This window comes from Oratosquilla oratoria, chromosome 23, assembly GCF_046742065.1.
Source record: "Oratosquilla oratoria isolate Oo_2021 chromosome 23, ASM4674206v1, whole genome shotgun sequence".
In the NCBI taxonomy this organism is placed as follows: Eukaryota; Metazoa; Arthropoda; class Malacostraca; order Stomatopoda; family Squillidae; genus Oratosquilla; species Oratosquilla oratoria.
The window spans coordinates 33,442,525-33,450,024 of record NC_134799.1 but is presented as its reverse complement, the minus strand read 5'-3'; positions in this window follow the sequence as shown (position 1 = coordinate 33,450,024).

Below are 7,500 nucleotides of genomic sequence, written 5' to 3'. Positions count from 1 at the left end.
AAAAAAATAAGAACCAGATGAATGACTTCACAGCCAAAGAAGACCATTGAACGTGGAGCAACGTCGGACAATCTGCACAGGTGTGGACTGCAGCATCAGGGAACAGCGGGTGCTAAAGGAAGCTCATGCACGAACTAGGCTCTTAAATTATCCGAAGACAATGCATAAATATGCACATGACGACGAGGACATATGCATGGAAACTAGACGTGGAAATTGCAAAAAATTTTGTATTACTTTGATTTTGTGTCACAACGTTTTTCGTTGCAAACGCATGTGGCAAAAATGCACATAAAAATGTGCACGCACGCACGATAATACATTTTCACAAATATACAATGCACACACACACACACACACACACACACAAATACACACATGCGCGCATACACACACACACACACACACACACACACACAAATACACACATGCGCGCATACACACACACACACACACACACACACGACAGAGGCGCGAGATTGTCCACAGGGACAGTGGTGCTGATAAACTACAGTCCATAGCAACAACAAATAATATACCGAACCAACTATATATACGTATATCCTTAGCAAGCAGACCAAGTTCCCAGTCAATACTGTTTATGGCGAAAAGATTTCGCCGAGAAAGGTGGAAACAGGTTCTTTTATGACTTTAATAAGTCGGCGTTTGTAAAGTTTCGCACAATACGACCGCCGTGGTCTCTGCCTGTCATGCTTCTCTAAGAAAACTCGTCTTCATCTCCCGCAGTTGCATAAACCCAAGCGAGAACGGGGATCTGAAGTAATGGCCACATCTTTCTCGTCCGTCTAAAAGCCTTTTCACACCACATGATGTCACTGGTGATCAGTCTAACACCACTTTACGTCATTGGTGATGTCACGAGGTATCCCATATCTAGTGTGTGTGTGTGTGTGTGTGTGTGTGTGTGTGTGTGTGTGTGTGTGTGTGTGTGTGTGTGTGTGTGTGTGTGTGTGTGTGTGTGTGTGTGTGTGTGTGTGTGTGTGTGTGTGTGTGTGTGTGTGTGTGTGTGTGTGTGTGTGTGTGTGTGTGTGTGTTTATGTGTGTGTGTGAGTGTGTGTGTATTCATGCACATCTTTCGGTCTGGTTTAGTATTGATTACTTCTTGTATCGCCTGAGAGGAGAAAAACAAACAAGAGGAAAACTCCTCAAGAATATTTCCGACAGCGTTCAGTCATCCCGGCTTCTGGATAATAGGTCCAGACCTTAACCGGCTCAGTCCGGAGTCGTCCAGAGTCGTCTGACTAACCAGGATCATTGAGCGTTTTCGTACTTATTAACCCAAGCATCCGGGAAGCGCGCGGAGAAGAAAGTAGAAAGGAGACGGGAAGGAGGACGGGGAGTGGAAGGAGAACGAGGGGGGGAGGTGAGGAAGGGGAGGAGTGGATGAGGATATCTCGAGGATGAGAAAATGATGGAGGATGAGGAAAGAAAGAGCTTTGACGAGAAAAAATGGGAGATAGCAGGTTAGAAGCAAGAGCTGGAATAAGGATGAGGAAGAGGTGGAGGATGGGAAGAGGAAGAAAACAAAGAAAAAAGAAGACGAGGAAGGATATAAAGCAAAGAAGGTAGGCGAAAGGGAGGAAGAGGAGGAGAAGGAGGAGGAGGAGGAGGAGGAGGAGGAGGAGGAGGAGGAGGAGGAGGAGGAGGATACGAAGAGGTGGAGGGGCAGGAGAAAGACAACGAATGAGTGGAATTTAAGGGAAAGGAAAAGGAGTAGTAGGAGAAAGATGAGGACAAAGAGGAGGAAGAAGAGGAGGTATAGGAGGAGGAAGAAATAAGAGGAAGAGGATGATGAGTGAAAGGAACTGGAAGAGAAGATGGGTGAGGAGGAATAAGAGGAGAAAGAGAAGGAGCAGGATGGAGAAGAGGAGGAGTAGGGAAAAGAGGAGGAGGAATACGAGTAGGAAGAAAGAGCTGGAGTAATAGGGGTAGGAGGGTGTAAGTGGAGGTAAAATATGGAGGATGAGAACATGGAAGAGGAGGAAAGAGAAGGAAGGAGAAAAAGAAAGAAGGAGGAGGAAGGAGGAAGGGGAGAAGAGGGGGAAAGAGGAGGAAGTGGAGGAAGAAGAGGAAGAAGAGAAAGTGGAGAAATATGAATAAAGAACAAGCATAAGGATAAAGATAAAGAAGAAGAGAACAATAAAAAAGAGAGGAGGGAAAAGGAGAGTAAAGGAAAAGAGGCGTGGGAAGGAACGAAGGAGATAAATAACAAAACAAAAAAAGAGCAAAAGGCTTGAAAATTGGAAGAAGAAAAATGGTACTTGAAAAATAAGGGAAAAATAGAAAAAAAATGAAAAAAATAAAATGAGAGAAAATTATCATTTGGATCAGGAGAACACAGGAGAAAGGTAAATACACATTTATATCACAAAATGCCTTTCCCCCCTTATTAGGGGGGTGGCCGAATCAAAGAAAGTAAGGCGGATATTGTGTGACTGAGATAGAAAATGAAAAAGCGTAGAAAAAAACGAAATTAACAAAATATCTGATGCAGATAGGAGAAGTCATAGAGGCCACATTAGCATATCATTCGCTAGCAAAAACATCATATGATTTTTTTTTAAGAATACCTCGTCCAAAAGGTCAGAACCAAAACAAAATAAATAGAAAAATAAATGAATAAAGAATAAGTAAATAAAATAGACAAGGAGTAAATATGCAAGGAATCCGAAGATGATTGGACTGGACAAGTATGGGATGGAATGGAAGGGAGGTGGAACGGAGTAAGGCGCTGTGAGATGGGATAGGATACTTAGCCTGTTCTCATAAACTCCATAAAAGGAGAGGGCTACTGTGAGCATGCGAACTGGGCGGTCCATAGTCCTTATTAAATCATTGACAGGCTCATAGAGAGTTTCCTTTTGGGCTTACAAGTTATGCTTCATGGTACATATTTTGGCTGGCATCCCATCTCCCTGATGCTTCAATTCATGCATCAAATTTTTTGCTCATATTGTGAGTCAATATATATACATATATATATATATGAGTATATGTGTTTATATGTGTATATACGAGGATGTTATATGATTTTGACTCTAATTTTTATACTTTTTGTACTAAGTTTTTTTTTTTTTGTTACTGTTGTCCCTGATGATGTCTGTCTATAGACGAAACGTCGAAGTAGATGGATAATTATGGAAAAACGTTTATTTTTACCATCCAGATGGTATACATATTCTATTTCATTGTGTCTGAAAAAAATATTTTGAAAGCCACTTCAATCCCCCTCCACTTTGCCTCTAAATGTGTATTTTCATCACTTAATTTATCACTATTTCATTGCATTTGCATATATACAGAATTCTAAAAATCGTGTTCCTAATATTCTGTTTTAGATCATCATATATAATAGTAACATTTACGAAATCTATTCTAACTGACGGCAGGTGATTTTATTCAGAATGAGGAATAACATCACAGTTAAGTGGTAAACTAGTTTGCTTTTACTAGAAGTTGTGGTACTTGTAACCAAATATCAAGGGTGTACCACACTACCTAGACCTGACTACAGGGTGTGCTAAGATCGAAGTTGAGGAACTCTATCCTCAGCTGACATTTCTTCCTTCTGAAAAATCTACCAAAACATTGACTTCATGAGTATCATTCTTGTCGAGATGTAAACAAACTTCAAAGACTCCATTTCTCTAAAGCCTTATTTTTGTTCCACCACGGTGTCTTGCTTTACTTTGTACTCACATTTGCCTTACATTCACTTTATTGAAAAAAATGAAGATTAGAAAATAACAAATTTATACAAGGTGCTATTTTTTAAGAGATCAGGAGATAGCAAGAAAATTATTCATTTCCATAGGGTACTGATTATTCTATTAAATGGAGGACGGTAACAAAAATAAATATGGAATCTGCCAAATAACAAATAATTTGCATAGAATATTGATTCTTCTACAAAAGAGAAAAAGAAAAAAGAAAAAACGATTCATCTGCATAGGATTTTGGTTCTTCTTTAATAACCAACAGCCACTCAGTAGCTCCTCTGAGCTATGGACAATGTATCAGATGATTTGGTTTGTTTTAACATCACTATCTTCCCATCTCAGGAGACCGAGGACGGTGCCTCCTCACTGAAGACTTTTGGAAATAGGGAGTTTAATGTAGTCTGCCCCTAATTACCACGAACTCGTTTGATAGGCAGGAATGTATCAGATGATACCTGAATATAAATATACAAATAAGGAATGACTGAATACTCCATCCTACTTTTGTATAAGCACCAGCAGTATCTTCGTAACGCCATGATATGATTTGTATATCCTCATTCTGTTTTCAATTATGAAAATGATACCGACATTATTTTGTTTGATAGTGCCTCTTGTTCAGAATTTTTCCTTTGATTCTGATTTGTTTCATACAATTTCGTACACATTTTACCACATAGTTCTTCTGGAACATTGAGTACTACTTTTGGGAATTTTAAGATTTTCTTTGGCCAAGATTAGACAACTTCATTCATCTACCAATAAGAGTACCATGCTAGTTCTCTCACAGAACACTGGATCAGATTTTGACACATTCAGTTACATTATACTGGCTAGTACAAGATGATCTAATTGAAATTATTAAAAAAATGGAAAATTGCTAACTTTTACATCTAACTTATGTGGAGTTCTTAAACATATAAGATTTTCTGATAGCACAGTCAGAATCATTCTGATCTCGCTTCAACCTAGTCGTGGGTTCGAGTTCTGTAGTTCTCTTTGATTCCCAGCAGTAACTGTGCCCTGCCCCAATAGTACAAGCGCAGAGGGCAAATGTGAATTATTCAGCCGCAGCTCAGCGTCTTCTGGCGTAGGTTCCCCACATTCGTCCTGCGTTCAACCTCCATTTTATTTTCTGAACGGAACGAAATTTTGCTCATTATTTTTTAGACTTCAACTACTCACCCAACAGCTTCTTAAATATATTCCGTGTTGACCACTGGTTCCATTGTTTACAATCATTGAACCAAGACACATTAAATCTAAAATCACTTACTGCGTGTGTATATATATATATATATATATATATATTATATATATATATATGTGTGTGTGTGTGTGTGTGTGTGTGTGTGTGTGTGTGTGTGTGTGTGTGTATGTGTGTGTGTGTGTGTGTGTGTGTGTGTGTGTGTGTGTGTGTGTGTGTGTGTGTGTGTGTGTGTGTGTGTGTGTGTGTGTGTGTGTGTGTGTGTGTGTGTTGCTACACTGCCCTTGATCCAAGCAGTGTGGTGGGAGGAAGAGCAATTCTTCATTCCTAAGGTGATAAATTAGCCACCTCTCTTATAAATGGAAAAGGGCTTTGGTATATATATATATATGTATATATATATATATATATATATATATATATGTATATATATGTACGCGTACATGCATATACAGTATATATATATACATATATATATATATATATATATATATATATATTATATATATATATATATATATATATATATATATATATATATATATATATATATATATATATATATATATATATATATATGAATATGTACTCTGAAGGCATTTGTTACGAGCTAACCACTACGACTCTTCTATAGTGACGATGAATCATGACAACTACTTTCTGATATTTATTATCATTTGACACGACCCAGGCCCGAGTCCACTCATGTAAAGACTAGCCGGGCTGTACGATTCCCATCACTTGAGAAAAAATAAAATAAAATAAAAGTAGGCTGAAATAAAATTAAATAAAAGGTAATAGAACGAAACATATTAAAATAAAACAAAATATCAAATAAGTTAATGATAGATAACCAAGAGATGTATGAAACAAAATAGAAATAATATATATAAAGATTAAAGAAAATCACTATTCGAAGAGAAATTGAAGTTTCTTTGCATAGGTTCGAACACCTTGATTCACTCGCAACACCTTGATTAAAATTGAAATAAATCGCGAGGAGCACATTAACTCACTCTCTATTCTGTAAATTATATATATACGAGTATATATATATATATCTATATATATATATATATATATATATATATATATATATATATATATATGCTAATAAGAACACGGGTACGTGTGTTCACTTATGCAAAGTAGACCACTTGGAAAAAGAAACTAACGAAGCAGAGCGCTTTCGTATATTACATCTTCAGTGCACTGAAGATGTAATATACGAAAGCGCTCTGCTTCGTTAGTTTCTTTTTCCAAGTGGTCTACTTTGCATATATATATATGTATGTATATATACATTATATATATGTGTATATAAACATTATATATATACACACACACACACACACATATATATATATATATATATATATATATATATATATATATATATATTCATATTAAGGAATACTACTTCTTCAATTTCCATGACGTTAGACCAAACCCAAACCACCATAACGAAGTAAACGTCGGGCTAATTGACCTTAGAATCAATTAAACACAAGTGTTTGATGGAGCTAGTTTCCAATCCTCCAAGGTTTTACCAAAGTTTAATTTACACACATACATACATACACACACACATATGCATAAATACATACATACAAATACCAAAGGCTTTTTCCCCTTAAACGGGGGGTAGCCAAAGAGAAAAGGGCATAGAAACCACTCCCGCCCATTCCATTTCTTATATATTCCACTCCCCTCCACCCTCCTCCCTCCCTCTTATCTTAGCACCTCCTTGATGACGGGTCATCCCTGCATCCTGTCCACTGCCCTGGGTCAGAAGCAGTGTCGCAAGACACAGCACATCCACAGCAAGGCCGCTTCATAAATTCGGCGACCCCCCTCTCCGTCCCCCAATGCAGAAAAGGAGAAGACGGGGAGAAATCCCTTCGGGCTGCGTCAATTTTTTTCTCATACATACTTCCTCACCCCCCATTCCACCCACTCCCCCTCATGCATCAGAGCATCATCTATACACAACCCCTCTCCATTCACCCCTATCTTCTGTCCTCTCCCGTCCTTCCTCCACAGACATTTCTCTCTTTTGTAAAGCCCCTTTCACCCCATCCATCCATCTCATCCTAGGACGCCCCCTCATATTCACTCCTTCCACCTTTGCCTTCCACACTTCTTTCACTAATCTTTCTTCACTCATTCTTTCCATATGTCCAAACCATCCTAATACTCTTTCATCAACCCTATCTCCCAGCTCCCTTTCCACCCCTGTTCTCCTCACCTCCTATCATACTTCTCAGACATTTCATCTCAAACACATTCAAACTCCTTCTCTCTTCCTCTCTCATGTTCCATGTTTCTGCCCCGTACAGTGCTGTTGGCACAATCACTCCTTCATATAACCTCCTCTTAGCATCCATTCCTAGATATCTATTTCTCATTACACTTTTTAATCCACCAAGGCATTTACTCGCTTCTCTCAATCTACATTCTACCTCCACCCACACTCCTCCCTTTCCTGCCACATTCGCACCCAAGTATCTAAAACTATCCACTTCCTCCAGTCTTTCACCCTTAATGCTCACT